We start from the raw sequence: 26,936 nt of genomic DNA on the forward strand, positions 1-26,936 counted from the left end.
TTGCCTAGGCAACATGACTCTGCAGGCAGCTGATTTCCTGACTGGCTGTGCATTGGAAAAAGTAGCTAAGGCATACAAATGAAGAACTGAATCATCTGTGCTAGAACAGAGCCAACGGCATGACCTCTTCATCAGGATGGAAAGTTTAGTGCAAATTTGGTCACTAAATCATTTAGTGCAAGAGATTATTCAACAATAAAAAATAAGAAATAAAAGGCCAAAACCAAAATTGGAATTAGAGAGTACCTACTGAAAAGCAGAAAAAGAATTGAAATGGTATTTCAGTGAAGCACTGTGGTGTACAAATGTGAATGGAACTGTGGGTGTGCGGAAACAAACAAGCTATACTGTTGGCCCTGTCTACTTTTTATTCAATGAAAAGAAGATGTAGAATAAGGCAAGATACAATGACCTAAACAAACTATACAATGTCCGCAGACATCCTGAAACTAGCTGGCAAAACCTAGCAGTCTGTATACAGTTATGAACATTTGGACAAGTTCCCACTGATCTTCAGTTAGATGAGCAAGGCATAATTGCTGTGAGACAACACAATGAAAAAGTTTGTCAGAATTGGGCTACTTTGCAAAGATTAATTCTTGTTGTATGTCATCTTGGAGAACAAGAGCTGGGCATAACTTCCTGAATCAGGGCAATTATGGAGAAACCTTAGAATTAGTGAGTTCAATGCTTTATTCAAGCAGCATCTGTAAATTTCTAATGCTTTTTCTGCAACATCGAACAGAATTCAGAATGACCTCGTCGAAGCAGTAAGTAATGCCCAACTTAATGCCATTGCCAAATAAATTGAGAAAGTACCATTTGTTGCTATTTTACTTGATAAAACTTCAGCTATTGCCAATAAATCTTAGCTTTCGACTGTACTGCATTAAGTGACCAAGAATGGCGATGCTATAGAATGCTTTGTTGGTTTTACTGAAGTTAGTAACAATTTAACTACAGCTGACCTTTGCCAGCATGCTGAAATGGTATGACAGAAGTTTAAATCCGGTGATAAATTAGTAGCTCAGACATATGATGGTACAGCAATAATGGCAGGTGATGTAAGTAGGCTTCAGAAATGTGTTTGTGAAAAGTTCCCTTGTGCAATTTTTGTTCATTGCTGTGCTCATATTTTAAATCTTGTCCTCTGTTTTGAATTGTTAAGCAGAACAGAAAAGCTCTGATCAAACTTTTCAAAAGTGTTGCACAAAACCCAGCAGACTGGAATGCTGTCTTTTTCCTCAGCCAAGAGTTTTCTGACCATCCTTGATGATTTTCAGTTTTTGTTTCTCCTTTGCCTCTGCAACAGAATCCTTGAAGTGACAAAAGTGGTGTTTGACATTCTTCAGAGCACGATGTATGACACTGGATTTTGTATTCAGCAGATTTGTGAGACATTAGAGAAAATTCACCAAAAGCGACAAACTTTTGATGAGTTTTGGGAAGAGGTGTCAGAGCTAGGTACATATGAATCTTGGGAAAAAGAGCAAGGGAAGGCCAAGCAACATATATGTGTCTCTTCTTTGAGGTTATTGACAATGTCAGTGAATAGCTATCAGTACGATTTGGGAGTGGAGAGAAATTTTAATTTGTCCATATGCTGAATCTAAAAAGATTCAAGGAGCTCCAGACATATTTTCAGGTTGATGTTCTTGAATCTCTGATAGGATCTTATCTGAATATTTTTTTACATTAGCTGTTTGTGTCCCAAACTGTGTGAGTTCTGTACAACTCAGAACAGCTGCAAGGGAAAGGTTAATTTGAACATAAATGAAACTATTTATATGCTGGATTTACATACTTGCTTCTCTAAGGTCAACAAGTTGGCTGCGTTAATTCTGACTATGCTGTACTCTTCAGCCACAGTGGCAAGGTCTTTATCAACTTTAATGCACATTAAGATATTCACATGAAACACCCAGGGAGGTGAACACCTGTCCAACTTGACTTTACTGAATATCAAAAAGAAACTGATTAGGTATCTGCTTAGCTTATCAGATTTTTATGACTTGGTCACCAAGGAGTTTCTCAAAAAAGATAGATGAATGGATTTTCAATTTCAGTAGAAAGATTAGGTAATCACATATTTGTATATTCTCAGCTATCACTATATTTGACTATTAGTATTTGCCAAAATGAATGCATTAAGTTTATTAACTGCTATGTGTATATTAGAAAAACATCTTTTTAATCTGTCATCTTAAAAGTTTTTGCATGACTTACAAAAAAAATATCACGGCACACCATTGGGAGATATAGACAGAAATTCAGATCTTCAAACTAGCCAATGGATATTTGATAATGTGCTTTGCCATCATAAAAGAATGTAACTATTAAAAAGGAAACAGTAAATGTATATTTAGAAATGAAATACAGCAATTCAATCCCCCCACTCACTGCTTTGGAAGACAATGAAACTAGTCCTTTGGGAATATGTAGTTTCCTATTCAGCTTAGCATGAGAAAAAGAAAAGATCAAAACAAACCGATTTAGATATTTTGAACACATGGAGAAACAGAAAATGTTATTTTTTTAAAAATTAAGCAAAATATTTTGAGTGGGGAAATAAACTGGGAAAAATGTCGGCTAAATTTATTTAAAGAGATCTAAATCTACAACATATATTAAAAGCTTAAAGATATCCATGACAGTCAATTAATTATGAAATATATAGGCATAGAAGAAAAATTCCAACCATATTATGAAGAACCTTTTACTAGTGAAAATAGATTAAAGTGACCCACAAACTGATTAGTCAATCACCCAAATTACCTAAAGTTACAAATAAATGAGGTTTTTTAAGGAAATTCTATTAGAAAGGTATAGAACATGAAATAGAAAAGTTATTAAATAATGAACGGAGGAAAGACCCCTAGATCAGATGGCCCAACCAAGAAGTTATGTAGGAGCTCCAAGAAAGGAACTCATTTATTAAATGTTATTTTTTTTAAATTACCTCTTTTCTTAAAATGAGTGTAAAGTGATAAGTACACCAAATCTAAAGAAATATTCACAATTATGTTCTTTATCAGTAGCAATTGTCACAGGGAGATTAACTACTTTAAAGGAAATGAACCCCTTTGACAGAGTAGGGCCTCCCAGCTGGGCTTGATGATGGACACCTGATGCTAATGAAAGGAAAGAAAAGAAGCTACTAGGTGGGGGGAATGGAGAAGGGAAATCTCTTTGCAGGCCCTTGCTCTGGGAGCAGAGAGGCACAAACAGGAGTACAGGATGGGCTGGAGAAGAAGACGGCAGGAAGACTGTAGACTCCTGAACGGGCCCCTGGGTCTAAGGATGAAATGTGAATGGAAGCGACTTGATATAATTGGGAGAAGACCCAACTATAAATGAGAGAAGCAGCCTGTAGACCAAGAGAGTCTTAGCCAATTGATTATAGCTAAGGCTAAGATTTTGTCATGGTTATTTTTAGTAAATGTCACGGACAGGTCACAGGCAATAAAACAAAATTCACGGAAGCCATGACCTGTCTGTGACTTTTGCTGCTGCGGCTCCATGGTTCCTTTGCCTCCATGGTGACTGGGAGCTGTAGGGTCATCCTCTTCCTCCCCCCTCCCCCCGCAAGGCTGTCCCCAGTCGCTGGAACCCTGAGGAGCACCCCCCTGAGGAGGCTGTTGCCTGTCGCTGGAAACCTTCAGGGGGACCCTGAGGAGGCTGTGAAGTGTTGCTGAAAACCTGCAGGGGGACCCTGAGGAGGCTGTCGCCTGTCACTGGAATACTGCTGGGGCCCCACTGGCTGCCAGCTCCAATCCCGCAGACCCAGGGGATGAAGCAGAAAATGTCATGGAGGTCTCTGGAAGTCACAGCTTCGGTGACTTCCGTGACCTCCGTGACATAAACGTAGCTTTAATTATAGCACAAGCCTTGAATGAAGAAGGGAACTTTGGGGTGAAAAGCAGGTAAAGGACTAACTGATGTAGCTGAACTTGCTTTGTTTTACCATTGGACAATAAAGTGACAGCCTGAGGAAAAGTCATCCAGCAGAACTATAAGCTGTGGTGTCTGTTCTACTGGGTTGGGAGGCAGGATGGACTGGTAACAAGAGGGGGAACTGAGATCCAGAACATTTGCAGTGTTGTGACAGGCCAAGAGGAGACATTCTGTGATAGCGAACCTGTGACAGCAAACTTTTTAATAATGCAGAATCAAAAATACTGTGAGTTTGACCAGAGGATTAAAAAGTATATTATCTACTGTAATGAACAAAGATCAGGTTGGAAGATTTGATTCTATTAAACAATCTCTAATAAAAATAGATTTGTATTATAGTCTTGATAGCTGTAGAAAAAAGCATTTGATTGTGTAGAGTGGCATATTTCATCATATGCACAGCAGTATTTTCAAGGGATTATGTGATGTCAGTAAGGAGAAGTCACTATTTCCTATACACAAATCAAACACCCCACACTAGTTTGATGTTGAAGTAGACAGACAACAGTACAGAAGTCACCATGCCTCCACAAGAGGTAATAAATTACTCATCTATGGCACCTGTAATTTCCCCAAATACAGCCAATCATTATAGTAACCTGTTGTCAATTATTACTATGAGGAACATCACAGGAATAACAATGAAAATAGAAATCCTATTCCACACAAATCTGAGTATGTCTGGCTACATAATAATCACAGTTCACTAATCTGCTCTAGTAATGGTGTCTATATAAAACTTACAGTCCTTGGTTTGGGGTCTTGCTAGATGGACTGTTCTAGCAAAAACCAGAAAAGTACTTATGCAGTGCTAGCCAAAAGCCTCTGCCATATTTTGGCTGTAGAGTCCACCAAGGAAACAACCAAAATGACAATCATGACCTACTATCTGTTACTTCCGGCATTTGTTTGGTTGTCATTTTTTTCTTTTCTCCAAACCCATCAGCCCTTGTGCAAGTCATCACTGCTCAGGAATCATATAGGTGTGCTGAGCACACAATAATGTAAGTGTGGTAGCATATTTATGTGCAAATGCCCTGTGAAAAGTGCTCATTGTTTTCTTCCACAAGTCATAATTGGAAAGTGTGTAAAACAAGCTCCCTCTTAAATTTGCTCCCTGACCAGAGACCACTAATGAGATGGAGTGATGCAAGGTCATAGTGCTCTTAGTTTCTCTTGCACAATGGCCGTCTTCCTACTAATATGGAATAAAATGTGCAATGAACATGATAATATATCACTGCCTCTGAAATTATTATGATATTTATATTCTTCTTTGAGTAATTGTTCCTATAGATGTTCCAGGTGTGTGAACACTCCTTGCTCCTTGATTGGAGATTCTTGGTAGCAGTGTGCACATGGTCTGCACCTGGGCTCTGAATACACTCATGTCCAACTTGAGGGCAAATAATTCAGGGTGAAGCCACTGTCACTCCAATTTCTTCTCAAGCACTTGAAGCCTGAGATAGAACCTGGGGTGTTTGCTTAGTGCTTTCCCAAGTTTTAGCTAAGCTACTTCCTTGTCCTATATCATATTTTTAATTTTAGGCTTTCTTGATTTACTCACCTTTGCACATAATTCTGTGTATTTTGGGGGCGCTCCCCATACCCTCCGATCCTTCCGCAGTCAGGGCTCACTACCACCCCCTACGGTTTTTAGTTTTTTTGTACAGTATGCCCAAACCCCCAAGTTTTAAACCCTGGCATACCTTCACAGGATCTGTTTCAGTGATGGTCATTCCAGATGTCTCCACTGTCTGGAGGGGACACATATCCTGTCAAATACAAGATCTGCATGAGATTCAGAAGCAGAGGAAAATGAGGGAAGATAAGGGTAAGTTTCTCCTGATGGTTTGTTTGATGAGTCCTTTCTTTGACTCAGGGCTTGACTACCTGTCCTGTACAATAGGGTCAGTCAGCCAGTCATCTTCAACTTCCACTGTGGCTCTAGCTCCAACAGGTAAAAACCACAGGGCAGCTCCAGAGACTAGCTTAAGACCTCAAAAAAGAAGAGACCTAGGCCTCCAGTTAGGGAGGTGTCACCGTGCCTCTGGGTCACAGCTCAGGATACCAGATTCAGGACAAACTCCTGCGAAATAGGGTTTCTCGCTCCAAACTGGTGGTTATTCTCTTATTAGATATACCAAGCCAGAAACAAAAATAAACTTCTGTCTCATCATACTGGTTAACAAGAAGTCCAAACTGCAGTCTCCTTAGGCATCCCAGCCCTTGTTTCACCACCCAGACACTAGACTTTATGGTGAGTGGTTATTTAAAACCAGTTTAATCAAAGAAAATGTCCTTCTAATCCCAAGAGATCAGCCACATAGCAAGCTCAATATATTACTCAGGTATTAACCAATAATCACACTGTTGCCAATCCTTTAGAATATAATATCTAAAGATTTATTTATAAGAGGAAAAGAGAGAGTTAAAATGGCCAAAGAAATCATATTCTGATGTGAGGTAGATACAACCCATCAAGGGGTGTCTGGTCACATACAGTCAGCAGGGAGCTTATGCCCCACCTGCTCAAGTCTGTGATGGCCTAACCCACAAATGAGAGAATGTGACCTATTGGTCAGAGTCCTTGGGCTACCCTTCTTCTCAGGGCAGAGTGACCTGGTATAGAATCATAGAATCATAGAATATAAGGGTTGGAAGGGACCCCAGAAGGTCATCTAGTCCAACCCCCTGCTCAAAGCAGGACCAATTCCCAGTTAAATCATCCCAGCCAGGGCTTTGTCAAGCCTGACCTTAAAAACCTCTAAGGAAGGAGATTCTACCACCTCCCTAGGTAACGCATTCCAGTGTTTCACCACCCTCTTAGTGAAAAAGTTTTTCCTAATATCCAATCTAAACCTCCCCCACTGCAGCTTGAGACCATTACTCCTCGTTCTGTCATCTGCTACCATTGAGAACAGTCTAGAGCCATCCTCTTTGGAACCCCCTTTCAGGTAGTTGAAAGCAGCTATCAAATCCCCCCTCATTCTTCTCTTCTGCAGGCTAAACAATCCCAGCTCCCTCAGCCTCTCCTCATAACTCATGTGTTCCAGACCCCTAATCATTTTTGTTGCCCTTCGCTGGACTCTCTCCAATTTATCCACATCCTTCTTGTAGTGTGGGGCCCAAAACTGGACACAGTACTCCAGATGAGGCCTCACCAATGTCGAATAGAGGGGAACGATCACGTCCCTCGATCTGCTCGCTATGCCCCTACTTATACATCCCAAAATGCCATTGGCCTTCTTGGCAACAAGGGCACACTGCTGACTCATATCCAGCTTCTCGTCCACTGTCACCCCTAGGTCCTTTTCCGCAGAACTGCTGCCTAGCCATTCGGTCCCTAGTCTGTAGCTGTGCATTGGGTTCTTCCGTCCTAAGTGCAGGACCCTGCACTTATCCTTATTGAACCTCATCAGATTTCTTTTGGCCCAATCCTCCAATTTGTCTAGGTCCTTCTGTATCCTATCCCTCCCCTCCAGCGTATCTACCACTCCTCCCAGTTTAGTATCATCCGCAAATTTGCTGAGAGTGCAATCCACACCATCCTCCAGATCATTTATGAAGATATTGAACAAAACCAGCCCCAGGACCGACCCTTGGGGCACTCCACTTGATACCGGCTGCCAACTAGACATGGAGCCATTGATAACTACCCGTTGAGCCCGACAATCTAGCCAGCTTTCTACCCACCTTATAGTGCATTCTTCCAGCCCATACTTCCTTAACTTGCTGACAAGAATACTGTGGGAGACCGTGTCAAAAGCTTTGCTAAAGTCAAGAAACAATACATCCACTGCTTTCCCTTCATCCACAGAACCAGTAATCTCATCATAAAAGGCGATTAGATTAGTCAGGCATGACCTTCCCTTGGTGAATCCATGCTGGCTGTTCCTGATCACTTTCCTCTCATGCAAGTGCTTCAGGATTGATTCTTTGAGGACCTGCTCCATGATTTTTCCAGGGACTGAGGTGAGGCTGACTGGCCTGTAGTTCCCAGGATCCTCCTTCTTCCCTTTTTTAAAGATTGGCACTACATTCGCCTTTTTCCAGTCATCCGGGACTTCCCCCGTTCGCCACGAGTTTTCAAAGATAATGGCCAATGGCTCTGCAATCACAGCCGCCAATTCCTTCAGCACTCTCGGATGCAACTCATCCGGCCCCATGGACTTGTGCACGTCCAGCTTTTCTAAATAGTCCCTAACCACCTCTATCTCCACAGAGGGCTGGCCATCTCTTCCCCATTTTGCGATGCCCAGCGCAGCAGTCTGGGAGCTGACCTTGTTAGTGAAAACAGAGGCAAAAAAAGCATTGAGTACATTAGCTTTTTCCACATCCTCTGTCACTAGGTTGCCTCCCTCATTCAGTAAGGGGCCCACACTTTCCTTGGCTTTCTTCTTGTTGCCAACATACCTGAAGAAACCCTTCTTGTTACTCTTGACATCTCTGGCTAGCTGCAGCTCTAGGTGCGATTTGGCCCTCCTGATATCATTCCTACATGCCCGAGCAATATTTTTATACTCTTCCCTGGTCATATGTCCAACCTTCCACTTCTTGTAAGCCTCTTTTTTATGTTTAAGATCCGCTAGGATTTCACCATTAAGCCAAGCTGGTAGTCAGGATAGATTAGGCCACCACCCGGGGTCTCAGGACCTCAAACAGGGTAGAGCAACAAACAAACAGTCGGGCGGATGGTGGGAAGCTCAGGGCCTCAGGCAGGGTGGAGGAGCAAACAAACAGTCTGAGTAATCTAGCATTCTGACTCTGGTACACTGTAGACAACCACAAGCTTCTAGGCCTATGTGGGGGAGCTGCCACCCTGGTTTGGGGATTGGCAGCAGGGGATAGGGGAACCTACCCAGGGCCCTAGCAGTGGTGTCCCACCACTGGGTCAGCAGGGATCCCACCAAAACAGGCTGATGGGTCTCCCGGTCCTACAACTGGACCAGTACCTATTTCCCCTGGGCCACTTCCTACTCGGTCTCCCAGTACAGTAGTCCATGGGTCTTCTGGGCCTCTGGGTTTGTCTGCTGGTGAGATCTGCAGTGACTCAGTCCCTTCCCAGGTCTCTGCTGGCCATCTGGTGTCCACCTGGGGTTTGGCATGCTTGGCCTCTGTGAACTGGGGGCTCCGCAGCTCTGTGGAGGGGGCTCGCAATACGCTTCCACCCTCTTCGGTGGTCCACCCACCTGAGCTGGTCTGCTTCCCTTTATACCCTATCTCCAGGCTGAGCATGCCCAGCAGAGATGGAGGGGCATGGCTTCCCCAGCCTGCAGTGCACACTTAACCCTTGAGGGGCCAATGCAGTGTTGATACACCCTATCACATATACATACAATCATTTCAAAGTTCTTGGATCAGGTTTGTAGCAGTTATGGAATAAACTGCTGGCTTGTAAAGTCTCTGGTAACTTCCAAAAGACTGGAAGGTCCTCACTCCGTTGGTTTGAATGCCCCCTTCAGTGTAAGTCCCTAGTCCAGAGATCAGAGCAGGAAAGAAGCAAAATGGAGATGCTTCCAGGGTCTTTTATACCTTTTCCCGTGTGGAGGGACTACTCTCAGTCCTAGTTTGTGGAAAATTACATGCACAAGATTGAGTCCAGGGTCACATGAGTAAGTCACATGTCCTCGCATGCTTTGATGACTCATAGGAGCAGCCATTACCCATATTTTGGCTAAATTTCTTCTATGGCCTATTGTTGCAGTTAAGTGTTCTTTGATGGGCCATCAACTTGAATGGTCCATTCACAATGTGCTGGGCAGAGTGGATGTAAATTGCCTTGTGGGTGTTACCCCAGGAGCAAACACATTTGAAATACTGGTACATAGTGAATATTCATCACTTTAGATACAAAGATGATACATGCATACAAATATGATAATCATATTCACACATCATAACGTTTCCATTCACACCTTACATTTCATACTTTGCATAAGATTTATTGCAGTTGTCTAACAGTGGCAATATTAATATATAAATGGTCATGTTTCAATCATATAGTGTCGCAGGAGGTACTGAAGGGGAAAATCACCTCAGATGTCTCCCACCAAGGAGACCTCACTTTTTGGAGTGGGTACAGTCGAGACTTTTAGACCCACCAGTACTGAGTTTCCTGTGCTGACCAAGAAAACGTATTATGCTTCCTGCACTACAAAATCTCTTGACATGCATCCCCATCCAGCACCAATGGCAGCACCCTGTTTAAAACCAGCCAGTCACTACCATCTCAAAGAGGACAGTGCCAGCATCAGATCCCCTGGTACCCACTCCACCAGCAGAACACAAGCATAGGGGACAATGTTCCCTCTAATTTTTCCCACGCATATGCAGAATGAATTTTGCTGTGTGCACCAATAATGAGGTAATGTGTGGTGGAGGTGGTGATGAGGGGTTCGGAGTATGGGGGGGGCTCAGGGCTGGGGCAAAGGGTTGGGGTGCAGCAGAGGGTCAGGGCTCCAGCTGAGGATGAGGGCTCTGGGGTGGGTCTGGGAATGAGGGGTTCAGGGTGCAGGAGGGGGCTCTGGGCTGGAGCAGAGGGTTGGGGTGCAGGGGGATGAGGGCTCCAGCTGGGGGTGCGGGCTCTGGGTGGGGCCAGGGATGAGGAGTTTGAGGTTCAGGCTGCCCCGGGTCCAACGCGGGGAGAGCGGGTTCCCCGCAGCCCTCTCTCCTGCAGCATCACCTGGGTTGGAGGGAGAGGCGCCTCTCCCTGCTGTGGCAGCTCTGGGGCTGGGGCCAGGGGAGAGGCGCCTCTCACCAGCCGCAGCAGTTCCAGGGCAGGGGGAGAGCATCTCTCCCCAGCCGCAGCAGATCCAGGGCTGGGGCTGGGAAGAGGCACCTCTCCCTGCTGCAGCCCTGAGCGCTTGCACAGCCCTTGATAGGCCATGACACTGTGCAGCTTAGAGGGAACTTAGATAGGGGACATTCTGGTGAGCCTGGCTTGCTATCCTTGGCGCCACTGACTATAATATCTGAATCAGTTCTCCAGCATCCCACATCAGAACAGATGGCACCAGGTTCCTGTTATCAAGGGACCTCCAGTCTCCAAGGAGCCTGAATCTCTTCACTGGCCATTGCACTCACCAGTACTGGAAAGATAACTCCCTCTTCAAGATAGGGGTAACATCTCTTCAGACTTGAACAGCTCCATTCAGAGGTCTACTTCCTATTCCCTCATATCCTCAGCCATGAGATCTACTCAGAAAGGGGGTCTTCAGGAACCAAACACGTGACTCCTTCAGCAGATTCATATTCTATGTATCATAGAATCATAGAATATCAGGATTGGAAGGGACCTCAGGAGGTCATCTAGTCCAACCCCCTGCTCAAAGCAGGGCCAATCCCCAGTTTTTGCCCCAGATCCCTAAATGGCCCCCTCAGGGATTGAACTCACAACCCTGGGTTTAGCAGGCCAATGCTCAAACCACAATGCTCTTCTCCTATGCCCCACCTCAACTGCCCTTTTGGAACCCCTGGGCCACATATGGGGACCAGTGCAACAGGGCACCCTCACACAGGAGAGACTATCAGGAGAGGTAGCCATCTATTTCTCAGGACTCTCCCTCCCTCTCCACCTCATCAGGAACCTATTAAGGGGCAAGAAGCGAGGACTGACAAAGAGGCAACACCATCCACTAACAAGTCCTCTTCCTCATGGTGTAGCCATTTATTTATTTAAAGTGAATTTTATAATGTTGTATTTCATCACCGTGGGTTCAGCTCTGGTGGCTACAGTTTCAAGCTTAACGGAGTGAAAGTCACCTCTGCTACTTGCTTCAGATTTAGAGTCTTTAAGAACACACAAAGACCAAGGGTAGTGACCACACGTACATTCACAAGTACAAGCTCTCATCCATTTTACAGGTTTTATTAAAGTTACAATCACCAAAGGCAGGAATAGGAAGAGAGGCACCTCCCTGCAGCCAAAAACAATGCAAATGATGATCCTCCAAAGGGAGGTGACCTGCATCTGGCTTTTGTTCCCTGCATGGTCAGCCTTGTTTTTGCTGATGATCTGGACAAATTATTTTGGGGAGGCTTAGCCTCCCCAAGCTTCTTATACACGCTTCCCATGCTGGTGATGGACTTTCCTACTTCACCATTGGAAAAGCCTCCAATGAGGGGTGTTTGTGTTGGGTGTGCTCCTACACAATGAGATGCATTTTGAACCATTTATCCACAGAGGAATTTTACAAGTGACTGCTTGTTGGATGCCATATTTAGAAACTTTTTTCATGGATGCACAGGGACACCACCAATCAACGGGTATTTCTTGCACACAACCTTATATCCTGTCTGGTGTTGTCTTTATGCAGTTTTACAGTGTTGTCATATCTGTCAAAGACATCACTTACAGAATTAGCTCGGTCAAATTCTTTGAGGACCTGCCTCAAGTACTCAGCAGTCAATTCAAAGAATGTGTGGAATTTGTCTTTAGACATCATTTCCATGACAGCCAAGGCATCTCTGACGTACACTGTGGTTTCTTTGTTGCATGCTCTTAGCTCGTAGATTCTTCAGCTTGATCTTCCATCTGATGCTCTACTTCAGTGTTGTCTATTCTTCTCATTGTTCCACCAGCACAGAAGAGGGGGGACACAGGCACAGGTCCTATTAGGTGACTAAAAACAGTTGCCATTGAAACATCATCTCTGCATCTTGCTAAGGACAGAAAAAAATTTCTGGACTGATAGCTGCTGTTATTGCCCCTTCCTTGCCAAACTTAAATCTGGTCTCCTTGGCCATGTCAGTAAATGCTTTGGTGCCAGATTTCTTGACTGGACTAAAGAAGCGACATGTCTCATTAGAATGAAGTGCACCTCTTAAAAATCTCTCCGTTTGTTCTTCACCAACATCTGCTACCTTCAGTAGAGGCTCTTGTATGTCTGATGATGTTACATGTATTCCGGTAAATAAGATGATAAGCAGCTCTGGATATGATTCAGAGTCAAATGGGCTTGTCATATTGTTAATGCCATGGTTGGTAAGAACTGTAACATGCTCTTCATCACTTTTCAGTGAAGAAGCAAAGACTTATTTGTGGACTTTGTCTTCACTACTGAACTTGTTAGGCCACTTCTTTTTTTCATAGCTTTTGCATATTCACACAGGACATGTCTTGTGACACTCCATCTGACAAGGGCATGCTTCTTTCTTGTCAGTCCTACAATCCCGCTGCTGCCCTTTGAGTCCTTGATGACAGTTTTCTTGTTCCCATGTCACTCCAGATTTTCCTGAAAGAACCAGGAGTCTGATGTACAACAAATTCCTCAGATTCAAAGGCACTGTGTACTTCTTCAGGGAAATTTAACATAGAATGTAGATTGATTGGCATCCACCTGGCATAACTGGGCCTGTTTGCAATAAAGAAGCATAGAACCACGGCATACTGTGAATGTAGGTGAAGTTTCCAATCACCCTCTCATTCTGCATGGACATTTAGAAGTAGTAGCTGCATAACCTGGAGCAAATGATCCCAGAAATTGAATGCAGGAGACTGAGTGACACAGTGTCTGGGACAGTTCACAACTGAAAGAGCCTATCTCAGGTCAGACTGTCAGAAAACAGGGTGGACACCCTCTTCTGGTGCTATATTCTATAACTAGACTTCAAACCAACAACAAGCATGCACTCCTGGATTACTACATTAGTCTTACCATGGAGCCACAGACAGTCCCCTTTTGTTTTCCAGCACATCTTGCCATCCAGAAAAGCTGGACTAAGCGATGAAAGTAAAACCAAAAATCACGATGCATTAGGTCATTCCTGACCCCAAAGGGCAAGTCACTTACCCCAGATCATGGATGCTCTTGCTCTCACACCAAAGACAACACTGAAGCCAATTTATCTAGTAAACTAGCTAAAGATTTATTAGTGAAAAAAAAGAAATGAGAGTTATTGAGAGGTTAAAGCAGGTAAAATACATTACAAGTGAATCATAATTTGTAAATCCAAATGATTAGCAGAGGTGTAGTAATCTGCTGGTTTTCTGTAAGTCTCTCAGGGTTACCGCAGATAGTTTTGGGGAATCTCTGTCTTACATCTGGAAGACCTCCTGAAGGTATCCAAACAGCCGAGAGATACAGAATCACTCCCAGAGTTAATTTTTATAGCTGGTTTCCCTGGAAAGCAATCTGCCAAGTACTCCCATCACAGCTGGAACTCTCCCTTGTTGACTAAACACAGACAAAAAGTTTGTGGATTTTCCATTGCTGAACACAATGATCCATGATTTGAAGTTAACATGCTTCTTCATTTATAGTTCCAAAGCTCCAATCCTGTTTGATGGGCAATTATACATAATGCCTTTAGTTACAGCCAATCTTTCATTAGTTTCATGAACAATGTGATAGCCAGAAACAATCCTTAATTAATTAGTTTTCATGCAGTTTACACATCAAACATATCCTCATCTTAGCACTAATACATACTTCTGCTCTAAGGCTAACTAAGTACAAGGATAACAATCACAGAAAACAGATAAGCAAATCAATACCACTACATTCCTTTGAACTATTCTAACATACAAGTGAATTGGTACACTTAACACGTCTTTGAGATTCACACCCAAGTGAATTGTTCTGAGACTCTGACCTGAGCTGGCCTATCAGTGTCACACTTAGGGAGTGTCTACACTTACCATTTAAAGAGCAAAAAGTCCCTTTTTTGCACTAAAACCGCAGGCACGTCTACACTTGTTAATGACTTTTTTCAGTGAAACTCAGAAGTTTCACCACAAAAAGAAAACCACCTTCACGAAAGGCATATAGCTCTTACGTCTGTTCTTTTTGCGCTGTTGTGAAAGTGAAGACATGTTCTACCAGTGTAAACTCCTTTTGGCCTCTGAAGGCTATCCCAAGTTCCAAAAGTGACTACTCTGGCTAGCATCTCGGCTGCTCTGACGCGAGGTAAACGGACGTCCGCCCCTCCCACTGTAAGCCCTGGGAAGTTTGAAACTCCCTTTCCCTTTGCTTGTAGATATGGCAGGGAAAGCAGGCAGACAGCAGGGGTTTTTTTTAAAAAAATGCCACAAAAGAAACAAGGAAGTAATAGGGCTGCTGGGACATGAAACAGGGCAGCACGGGGCACTGATCAGGGACCCAGAATGCCCTCCGCTCACTCCCCCCTTCCCACAAGACCTATCCAGAGAGCTGCACTGTGGGATAGCTGCCCTACAGCGCTGCTCTCATCAGCAATGGAAGTGCTGGTAGTGTAAACACTCTCTGATGCCTGAGGAATTGGGTGAGTACACAAGCCAGTGCTTTACAGTCACAAGTTCCCTATCACTGATGAAACTTACAGTGCAAAAGCTCTACAAGTGTAGACATACCCTTAGTATACATTCCCCGATGTCTGAAATTTCTCCAGTAGTGGTGGCATATACTGAGTTACAGCATCATCAAGCTCTTTAAAGACATGTTGTAAGGACTTGATGGCTTCAGACTCAAACACTTTTTGCATGTCAGTCAACATTTTCCAGACAAATGCTGGAACTAAAAGAGCACCTCCTCCCTGCTTAGGCCATTTAAAAAATAAATAACAGAGCACTCTGAACCTCAAATGAAGCCTCACAGAGCATGGGTGAATTGCTTACCAACAAGCATTTGATCTGGAGAACAAGCTGCATGACCATCAAAATCAACAAGAAGGTCTAGCAATCCTGCGTCTCCCCAAAATTTCCCAATATATGAAACAAAACAGCACAGTGTGAGGAAACCACCCCAGAGAATCACATTGCTACTAAGTTCATTTGGGAGAGTCCATTTCACTTGCTTAGAAACAGCATAGAGCTGCTGATCCATGGTCTGAACAGCATGCTTCTGCCCTAGAGTTGCTGACATTTCCTTACATTTCAACACTGTGTATAGACTGTGGCCATTTCAGCTCGTTTGGCATTCGCAGTAGGTGCATATGCAACTGCTGTGTAGGTGCTCTTCTTTGTCACAAGCTTCTGATTGAAACCAGTCCAAAATGGAGTCATCTGCATGTGAACAATACCAACATCATGTGATATTGGTAGGTAGTAGTCCCAAACAACCCCAGGAGAAATCTCAGACAATGTTCATTTGTAGGTGCCAAGTGTTTATTTTCTCAAATATGTTTTCATATTAAGTTGGTTCTGGATGTGTTTTAGGTTTTTCAAATGCTGCACGCTGCATAAGAGATGAGTAAGAGACTTTTCTCTCAGATGCTTCAGTGATATTTCCTGTGATGCTGGACTATCTGCAGACTGTTCTTGAAATACCACTCTAGTCAGGAAGGTTTTCTTTCCATCAGTTGTCTCTGTTGATGTCTACTGTGATGGGTTCAGTCACAGAGACCCCCTTGGGACTGTCACCTGACGTGCTGAAACTATCTCTGAGCCCGTTTTTTCCTGTCAGCTTGGGGCTTCCAGAACCCTGTCTTGTTGAGCCAGACACACAAGTCTGCTGCAACACAGACCCAGGGTTTGAACCATGTCCCCAAAGCTGCAGGCTTTAACTGAAAACTACTCAGCAGGTACTCCTGTCTCCAGCACCCAGACACCCAGCTCCCAATGGGATCAAAAGCCCAAATAAATCCATTTTACTCTGTATAAAGCTTATACAGGGTAAACTCATAAATTGTCCACTCTCTATTACACTGATAGAGAGATATGCACAGCTGTTTGCTCCCCCAGATATTAATCACTAACTCTGGGTTCAATAATAAACAAAAGTGATTTTTTTAAGAATAAAAAGTAGGATTTAAGTGGTTCCAAGTAATAGCAGACAGAACAAAGTAAGCCACCAAGTAAAATAAAGCAAAAACATGCAAGACTAAGCCTAATACATTTAAGAAACTGAATACAGTTAAGTCTCATCCTCAGAGATTTTCCAATAAGCTTCTTTTACAGACTAGACTCCTTCCTAATCTGGGCCCAATCCTTTCCCCGGTACAGACCTTGTTAGTTCCAGAAGGCATCTTAGGTGAAAAGCAGGGGATTCCACATGACTGGGAGCCCATTTGTTCTGTTCCACCTCCTTTAATAGCTTTGGCACAAGGCAGGAATCCTTCGTCTCTCTCTGGGTTCCCACCCTTCCTTCTAAATGGAAAAGCACCAGGTTAAAGATGGATTTCAGTTCAGGTGACATGATCATATGTCCTGTGAGACTTCATTACCCACTCACTGGCACACAGGTATACAGGAAGTCTTATGAGTAAACAGAGCCATTTACAACCATTTGTCCTGGAAAATGGGAGCCATCAAGATTTCAAATCACCATTAATGGCCCACATTTTGCATTTTTACAATAGGACTTCAGAGTTATATTTCATAGTCCTAGTTTTAGATACAGGAATGATACATTCATACAAATAGGATGACCACACTCAGTAGACTATAAATTTATAATGATACCTTACAAGAGACCTTTTGCATAAAGCATATTCCAGTTACATCATATCCATGCTTATAAACATATTTTTATAAAAATATGGAGTGCAACATCACATCTACATTATCATCTCCTTCATGGATGAGATTTCTGCCAGCACAAAGGAGTATAATTCCATTTGCAATGAACACACCTCCCTGGAGTCTTTTTTCTACTTCACTGTTTGCAGCAGTAGTGCTGAACCGCATCAGCTCATCATAATTGATGCAGAATCAGTGAAGGTGCAGTATGCCAATTAAACTGTGAGCCCCAAATCCATGGTATAGCTGTGCAGCACCGTGCCCCAGAAAAAAGATTCATGTGCACTGGTGTGAAAAATATGGAATTTTTAAATACTATACACTCTGCAACTGAGAGGCACCTTCTGTGAATGTCTTCTGAAGGATGGTAACTCATTGCTGCTTGAATTATATGCCTCTTTCAAGCAAAGGACAAACTCCAGCACCAACTGGGGCACAAAAGTAGCTGACCTCTACGATCACCTGGCTTTGGGTCATATTCTGAGGCTTTCTTTTTTGGCTATTTCAGACTGAAGGATTGACGCAGCATTATAAAAGACCATTTGTTTATTTGAAAGCTGTTCACCACACACAGTCACCTGAAGAACATCCACAAAACACGTGGATGACTTAAAATCCTGCTTCAGATTACTAGCAGCTTGGATCGCATCAGCTAATGTTGTTATGCTGCATAGAATAATGGTAGTCTTGCCTTGTTCACGCTGTGCATGAAATGAAATTGCAAAACCATAGTGTTTGTCATAAATATAAAGGGAAGGGTAAACCCCTTTAAAATCCCTCCTGGCCAGAGGAAAACTCCTCTCACCTGTAAAGGGTTAAGAAGCTAAAGGTAACCTCGCTGGCACCTGACCAAAATGACCAATGAGGAGACAAGATACTTTCAAAAGCTGGGAGGAGGGAGAGAAACAAAGGGTCTGTGGGTCCGTCTTTATGCTGCTTTTGCCGGGGATAGACCAGGAATGGAGTCTTAGAACTTTTGGTAAGTAATCTAGCTAGGTACGTGTTAGATTATGATTTCTTTAAATGGCTGAGAAAAGAATTGTGCTGAATAGAATAACTATTTCTGTCTGTGTATCTTTTTTGTAACTTAAGTTTTTGCCTAGAGGGATTCTCTATGTTTTGAATCTAATTACCCTGTAAGGTATCTACTATCCTGATTTTACAGAGGGGATTTCTTTACTTCTATTTACTTCTATTCTTTATTAAAAGTCTTCTTGTAAGAAAACTGAATGCTTTTTCATTGTTCTCAGATCCAAGGGTTTGGGTCTGTGGTCACCTATGCAAGTTGGTGAGGCTTTTTATCCAACATTTCCCAGGAAAGGGGGGGTGCAAGTGTTGGGAGGATTGTTCATTGTTCTTAAGATCCAAGGGGCTGGGTCTGTAGTCACCTAGGCAAATTGGTGAGGCTTTTTACCAAACCTTGTCTAGGAAGTGGGGTGCAAGGTTTTGGGAAGTATTTGGGGGGAAAGACGTTTCCAAACAGCTCTTCCCCAGTAACCAGTATTTGTTTGGTGGTGGTAGCGGCCAATCCAAGGGCAAAGGGTGGAATATTTTGTACCTTGGGGAAGTTTTGACCTAAGCTGGTAAAGATAAGCTTAGGAGGTTTTCATGCAGGTCCCCACATCTGTACCCTAGCGTTCAGAGTGGGGGAGGAACCTTGACAGTGTTTTTCTAATCTTGCCTGCAATTTGCTCATGGAATATCTATATATTGCAGTATCTATATCTGAGGGAAGTATGGCTTTGTAGCAGCTTGGACAGGATAAAATCCTTCGTGTTGTACATAAGATCACAATCTAACTCCTCAATCAGCTAATAAAATGCAATATCATAAGGTGTCTGTATTGTTGTAGTATAACTAGATGGCTTTGTTTTAAGATTTGTTTTATTCAAGTAGGAAAAAGGGTACTTTGAGTGACAAACTGCATTCTTAGAAATTAAGTCTTTTACAGATAATATGCACAACATGTCATCATCTCCTCTGTGAAGTGACTTCTCCTTTAGATTGGTTGCTCTCTCAAATGTTTCTAATTTATTAAGTTTCTTGCCTTTGTGTGTTTTTCTCAAGCAAACAATGCAACAGGACCAATCAGTGAAGGTGGCTATAGAAGAAGGTGAACATGATGCTCTCTGAGATTCAGCAGGGGACGGGAAGGGGTGGAGCGGGGTCAGGGCCTGTGGCAGAGCCAGGTGTTAAGCTATGAGCACCCGCTGGCACTTTGGAAAGTTGGCGCCTGTAGCTCCAGCCCCAGAGTCAGTGCCTATGCAAGGAGCCACATATTAACTTCTGAAGAGCCACATGTGGCTCCGGAGCCATAGGTTGGCCACCCCTGCTCCAGAAACTCATCCCTAAAGACCAACTAGTTGCTAAGGCCTCATTATAGGCATCTGGGGCACAGCAGACCTGGCCTCCTGATTTATGGCAGCAGCCATAGTGATGGACCACAAGTCCTAGTAACAGTCCTCTGGAATTCATAGATAGTCCAGAATGCAGTGGAGGATCTTCTGTTCGAGGGCCATAAGCTCTTCAACACCATCATGGATGCATCCCTCCACTCCTGAAAGGATTCCAGAGTGACTTTTCAATCTTTTGGAATCTGTACTCCTGCACCTAAAAGAAGTTACAGCAGATCATAAACAGCCCACGGGTTCCACCCAGTCCAGTTCCCAACATATCACAGGGCTGAAGAACCACATAAGAAAAGACCTAGATTCCAAAGGAATAGACAATCAGCTTCTACATGTGTGACTACCCAGCCATCAACCTCCACTAACTGGCCATTTTAATATGTCAGATGAGAGCTACAAGTCACTCTGCCACTTGAATCTTATGATGTTTCATCTTTCGACTTCCCACCACCTGGGGACTGTCTTTCCTCAAACACTCATGGGAATAATTGCTAAAGATGGATGGGTGCTAGAAGTCATCACATCAGACTACGCCATTCACTTCAGTTCCATCCCTCTCCATCACCCATCTCTTTTCAGGGACCCATTTCACGAAGATCTCTTAGGTCAAGAAGGAGAATCTCTCCTGCAACTGGGTGCTGTGGAAGCAGTTCCCTCTTACATAGGGCAAGGGCTCCACTCCAGATACTTTCTAGTATCCAAGAAGAAAAGCGGGATTGTGATGGGGTGTACCAGGCCTTTTGAGGCCCTCTGGAAGGCCCAACTGTCCTACTACACCCTGCCCCAGAAAAAAGGGAAGTAGAGCTGGGTCCTCCAAACTGCCTAGAAAGGCTGCAGGGTAAGCAACCAATCAGAGCCTAGAAGGCTCATATAAAAGGAGTTGCAGGGCCTGGACAGCTCAGATGCTGGCTGAAGCCAAAGGAAAATATATGGTGTTCCTAGCTGGTTGAGGAAGCTTCAGCAGCTGGACAGAACAACTGCTGGCTGGGATGAGGAAGGCTGAGAGACTCCATTGGCAAAAAGAAAAGGAGTACTTGTGACACCTAAGAGACAAACAAATTTATTTGAGCATAAGCTTTCGTGAGCTACAGCTCACTTCATCGGATGCATGTAGTGGAAAATACAGTGGGGAGATTTTATATACACAGAGAACATGAAACAAAGGGTGTTACCATACACACTGTAACAAGAGTGATCAGGTAAGGTGAGCTATTACCAGCAGGAGATCGGGGGCGGGGGGAATCTTTTGTACTGATAATCAAGGTGGGCCATTTCCAGCAGTTGACAAGAATGTGTGAGGAACAGTAGGGGTGGGGAGGGGGGAATAAACATGGGGAAATAGTTCTACTTTGTGTAATGACACATCCACTCCCAGTCTTTATTCAAGCTTAAGTTAGTGGTGTCCAGTTTGCAAATTAATTCCAATTCAGCAGTCTCTCGTTGGAGTCTGATTTTGAAGTTTTTTTTGTTGAATTGCCACTTTTAGGTCTGTAATCGAGTGACCAGAGAGATTGAAGTATTCTCCAACTGGTTTTTGAATGTTATAATTCTTGACATCTGATTTGTGTCCATTTAGTCTTTTACGTAGAGACTATCCAGTTTGGCCAATGTACATGGCAGAGGGGCATTGCTGGCACATGATGGCATATATCACATTGGTAAATGTGCAGGTGAACAAGCCTCTCATAGAGTGGCTGATGTGATTAGGCCCTATGATGGTGTCCCCTGAATAGATATGTGGACATAGCTGGTAACGGCCTTTGTTGCAAGTATATTGTCAAGGTTCCTTCCCCACTCTGAACTCTAGGGTACAGATGTGGGGACCTGCATGAAAACCTCCTAAGCTTACTTTTACCAGCTTAGGTTAAAACTTCCCCAAGGTACAAACTATTTTACCTTTTGCCCTTGGACTTTCGCTGCCACCACCAAACGTCTAACCGTTTTTTTTTATTAGGAAAGAGCCCATTTGGAAACGTCTTTCCCCCCAAAATCCTCACCAAAATCTTGCACCCCCTTTCCTGGGGAAGGTTAGATAAAAATCCTCACCAATTTGCATAGGTGACCACAGACCCAAACCCTTGGATCTTAAGAATAATGAAAAAGCATTCAGTTTCTTAAAAGAAGAATTTTAATAGAAGAAAAAGTACAAAGAATCACCTCTGTAAAATCAGGATTGTAAATACCTTACAGGGTAATTAGATTCAAAACATAGAGAATCCCTCTAGCCAAAACCTTAAGTTACAAAAAGACACAAAGACAGGAATATCCATCCCATTCAGTACAGCTTATTTTCTCAGCCATTTAAAGAAATCATAATCTAACGCATATCTAGCTAGATTACTTACTAAGTTCTAAGACTCCATTCCTGTTCTGTCCCCAGCCAAAGCATCACACAGACAGACACAGACCCTTTGTTTCTCCCCGGCGCCAGCTTTGAAAGTATCTCGTCTCCTCATTGGTCATTGTGGTCAGGTGCCAGTGAGGTTATCCTAGCTTCTTAACCCTTTACAGGTGAAAAGGTTTTTCCTCTGGCCAGGAGGTATTTTAAAGCTGTTTACCCTTCCCTTTATATTTATGACAGATAGGTTTCTGGGTTAGTGTTTTTGGTGTGCGGTTGCTGGTGAGTATTTGCTTCAGGTTGGGGGGCTGTCTGTAAGCAAGGACTGGCCTGTCTCCCAAGATCTGTGAGAGTGATGGATCATCCTTCAGGATAGGTTGTAGATCCTTGATGATGCATTGGAGAGGTTTTAGTTGGGGGCTGAAGGTGATGGCTAGTGGCGTTCTGTTATTTTTTTTTTTGTTGGGCCTGTCCTGTAATAGGTAACTTCTGGGTACTCTTCTGGCTCTGTCAATCTGTTTCTTCACTTCAGCAGGTGAGTACTGTAGTTGTAAGAATGCTTGATAGAGATCTTGTAGGTGTTTGTCTCTGTCTGAGGGGTTGGAGCGAATGCAGTTGTATCGTAGAGCTTGGCTGTAGACATTGGATCATGTGGTGTGGTCTGGATGAAAGCTGGAGGCATGTAGGTAAGTATAGCGGTCAGTAGGTTTCTGGTATATGGTGGTGTTTATGTGACCATCGCTTATGAGCACCGTAGTGTCCAGGAAGTGAATCTCTTGTGTGGACTGGTCCAGGTTGAGGTTGATGGTGGGATGGAAATTGTTGAAATCATGGTGGAATTCCTCAAGGGCTTCTTTTCCGTGGGTCAAGATGATGAAGATGTCATCAATGTAGCGCAAGTAGAGTAGGGGCATTAGGGGACGAGAGCTGAGGAAGCGTTGTTCTAAGTCAGCCATAAAAATGTTGGCATACTGTGGGGCCATGCGGGTACCCATAGCAGTGCCGCTGGTTTGAAGGTATACATTGTCCCCAAATGTGAAATAGTTATGGGTGAGGACAAAGTCACAAAGTTCAGCCACCAGGTTTTCTGTGACATTATCGGGGATACTATTCCTTACGGTTTGTAGTCCATCTTTGTGTGGAATGTTGGTGTAGAGGGCTCCTACATCCATAGTGGCCAGGATGGTGTTTTCAGGAAGATCACCCGATGGATTGTAGTTTCCTCAGGAAGTCAGTGGTGTCTCGAAGATAGCTGGGAGGGCTGGTAGCCTAGGGCCTGAGAAGTGAGTCTACATAGCCAGACAATCCTGCTGTCAGGGTGCCAATGCCTGAGATGATGGGGCATCCATGATTTCCAGGTTTATGGATCTTGGGTACCAGATAGAATACCCCTGGTCGGGGTTCTACGGGTGTGTCTGTGCAGATTTGTTCTTGTGCTTTTTCAGGGAGTTTCTTGAGCAGATAGTGTAGTTTCTTTTCTTTTTGCAAACACAGACTAACACGGCTGCTACTCTGAAACCCGTCCATTGGCAAAAAGGCTGGGAAGAAACAGCTCAAGCAGGGATAAGTGAAGATCTCCAGGCACAGAGGCCTGGGAGAGAGATCCATGACAAGAAGGGTCAGAGACTGTTATAACTTGGTGAAGGGGTCTGAGGGAAAGAACCCCTGAGAGAACAGGACAGACTGTTAGACTCTCTAGACAAGGAGGCCTGGACAGACCCTGATTAAACAGGCAACAGGCCAAAGACCCAAGAAGCTGAGGGGACACAGTGGGAAGCATCCCAGGGAATGCAACAAATAGACATTAGAGAAGGAAGCAGCATGTAGCTGCTAGTTGCAGGGTTCCTAGGTTGGAACCTGGAGTAGTGGGTGGGCCTGGGTCCCCCCACCGGTCACAGGCAGAGTGGCCAAAGGCCAAGAAGGTGACAACTTTTGTTTGGAACCCAAGAAGGGGACAAGTTTTGTTTGGAACTTGAGAAAGGAACTAGTGCTTAAACAGGCCCAGAGACGAGACTCTGGACCTTGGGGAGGGCTGACTGTTTGTTGGACAGTGTTTTGTTTTTTCACATACAGACTATGAGTGACTCAGCCCGACGGCTGAGTCACTGAAGACCTACTGCAAAGCAGAGAGTGCCGGCATGCCCCCAGCCAGCAGGAGATGCTTGTGAGGGGCCAGTGGCCACACCATTACAGGGATGGAGACTAATCTTGGACCTCAAAACACTGAACACATTTATTCAGACAGAGGTTCAGAATGGTAACCTAAGCAGCAATAATACCATCTCTAGATCCAGAGGACTGGTTTGTGGCCCTCGACCTCCATAATGCATACTTTCATGTCGCAATTTATCAGCTCTCAGACGCTTTCTTTAGTTTGTGGTCAGCCACAAACATTATCAGTATTGGACACTTCAGCCCTTTGACTGCCCCAATGGTCTTCACAAAGGTTTTTGGTGGTGGTGGTGTCGCAGTTCAATAACGAGCAGGTCATTTTTCTACCTGTCTTCTTCCTAAAACCACACAAGACCTTTGAGGAATGTTGGCTTCATATGTTAGATGGGCCCTCACCTTTTATAGTGAAAGAACTAAGCCCTTTCACAAGTCCACCCAACTCTTTGTAGCAGAAGCAGAAAGGATGAGAGGGCTCCCTGTGCCACCCCAAAGAACTTCATCCTGGATAACCACCTGTATCCGAGCTTGCTACGAGCAGGTGAATGTTCCACCTCCTGGACATGATGACTGCTCATTCCACAGGAGCCCAGGCTTCATCAGCAGGATTCCTTGAGCAGGTACTGATTCAGAATATCTGCAGGGCTGCAACCTGGTCATCACATCCCACTACACCATCATCCAACAGGCCCAAGATGACACCAGTTTCAGAAGAGCAGTGTTATTGTCAGCACATCCATGAACTCCAAGCCCTCCTTTGAGAGTACTGCTTGTGAGTTACCCAGCATGGAATGTATAGGGCAAGCACTCAAAGAAGAAAAACGGATTACTAACTTTTCATAACTGTTGTTGTTCGAGATGCGTTGCTCATGTCCATTCCATGACCCACCCTCCTACCCCTCTGTTGGAGTTACCAGCAAGAAGGAACTGAGAGGGTGCGGGGCTATCGGCACCCCTTATACTAGTATATATGTGTGTGACTCCAGACAGCACTAGAGCCGGACCTACAGATACCACTAAGGGAAAAATCTCTGGCAACAGCGTGTACACACCTAACATGGAATGGACGTGAGCAACATATCTCAAAGAACAACAGTTACAAAAGGTTAATAACCATTTTTTAAGATTGCTGTCAGTATCCTGATCACCATGCGCAAAACATATCACTTACGCCATTCCAACAATATGACATTACAGTATTTGACTTTGTATACCTGTGCTAAGGGATTTATGTTTATGTTTTTAGTTTAAGTTTAGATTGTGTTAGAAATGATTGGGTACACTAAATAAAGAAAACACTTTGTTTTGGAAAAGTATTATCTGAGTGTCAATCCTTTGAGCGGAAGGGTATATCCATGTTCTCCCAGGGGTGAACAGTTCTAGTCTGTTCTGCGGCATTTCCTGAAGGGCATAGGGAGATCCTTGGTAAATGCTGGCAATTTCTCTAAGGCAGGCCCACTTTCACCTTGCAGGAATAGATTAATAGGTAACAATTTGGGAACCCAGAAGTAAGCAACAGAAAAGCTACTCTGGGACCCCAGAGTCTGTTCCTGGGGTAACAGTACCATCTTTAGGGAGTGTGTTTATATCACAACTTGTGTTGGGATGTTCCGGTACTGCTCCTCTGGAACGTGTTTATATGAATACCTAGTGCCTAGTACTTCTTAGGAATGTCTGTGTTTTAGCAGTGCCAGCTATATTCTTGACAACTTCATGTACTGGCCAGTGAGCTTGTAAGCAGGCTTTTGCTTTATAGCAGGACCTGACTTTTGCTCATGGCCTGATTTTTGTTGACTTTAGTTCAGGCTTCAGGCCTTTTACCAGGCCCCATGCTTCAGGCCCTCTCTTTCTACTACATTACCCAAAAGGAGTATTTAGAATGTAACCTGGAAAATGCTGGAATCATACCAAGTTCAAGACATTTATGGAAACTCTATTTGCCAAGAGTATATAAAAATCAAGTAAACAAAATTAAAGAACAGCTGAAATCTTGTGACAGGATTGGCATTGATACTGGAGAGATCTTAGAATCAGATGACAAATATGTTCTCAACACATTGGCTATTTTAAGAAAACCAGAAGATGAATGTGAATTGAAGTTAAACATGATTCTGTTGAAGTGTGTGGTTTTGAACTTTAACACTATTAGTAAAGCAAGATGGGAAACACTAGATAGATATGGGGTTTCCTTTGACCAGATTACTGCTTTTGTGTCATGCAATGTGACATATATGAAAAAGGCCAGGGAGCAGAGCATGAAGCCTTTGTTTCTAACTGCTGTGCATGTGACATGTGACTGTTAAACTGAGTTGATGACATGGCATGAAAAGCTTGAAAACATAAATTACCTGGTTGCCATAGTGAAATGGGCATTTACAACTGGCCCAGCACATAAAGCTCACTTCTGTGCGCTATTCCCCCCATTCTAGTAATAAGGCACTGACAGAGCTGGTTTAACACTCCTGGGTTGCACTTAGCCCACACAGAGTAATATCTTTCATTTTATGAAGGAGAGAGGGATCACTCAAGCCATTTGTGCAATGTAGATGTCATTGAAGCTGGGAATGGGCAACGCGGCCTGGATCACTTGATGATGACCTTTTCTGTTCATTCCCTCTGGGGCAACTGG

General features: G+C 43.8%; 1 long non-coding RNA gene across 2 annotated transcripts; it reads left to right on the forward strand.

The window, feature by feature from the left end:
- The first annotated feature begins 411 nt into the window (after positions 1-411).
- On the forward strand, positions 412-25,525 carry LOC125636165 (uncharacterized). 2 transcript variants are annotated; one of them, XR_007356491.2, is made up of 3 exons: positions 412-770; positions 5,672-5,788; positions 24,212-25,525. It is a non-coding gene; the product is annotated as an uncharacterized LOC125636165 (long non-coding RNA). The 2 variants fall into 2 exon arrangements; XR_012667980.1 differs by having other exon boundaries at positions 24,760-25,525.
- Positions 25,526-26,936: the final 1,411 nt, after the last annotated feature.

Source organism: Caretta caretta, chromosome 4, assembly GCF_965140235.1.
Source record: "Caretta caretta isolate rCarCar2 chromosome 4, rCarCar1.hap1, whole genome shotgun sequence".
Classification (NCBI taxonomy): Eukaryota; Metazoa; Chordata; order Testudines; family Cheloniidae; genus Caretta; species Caretta caretta.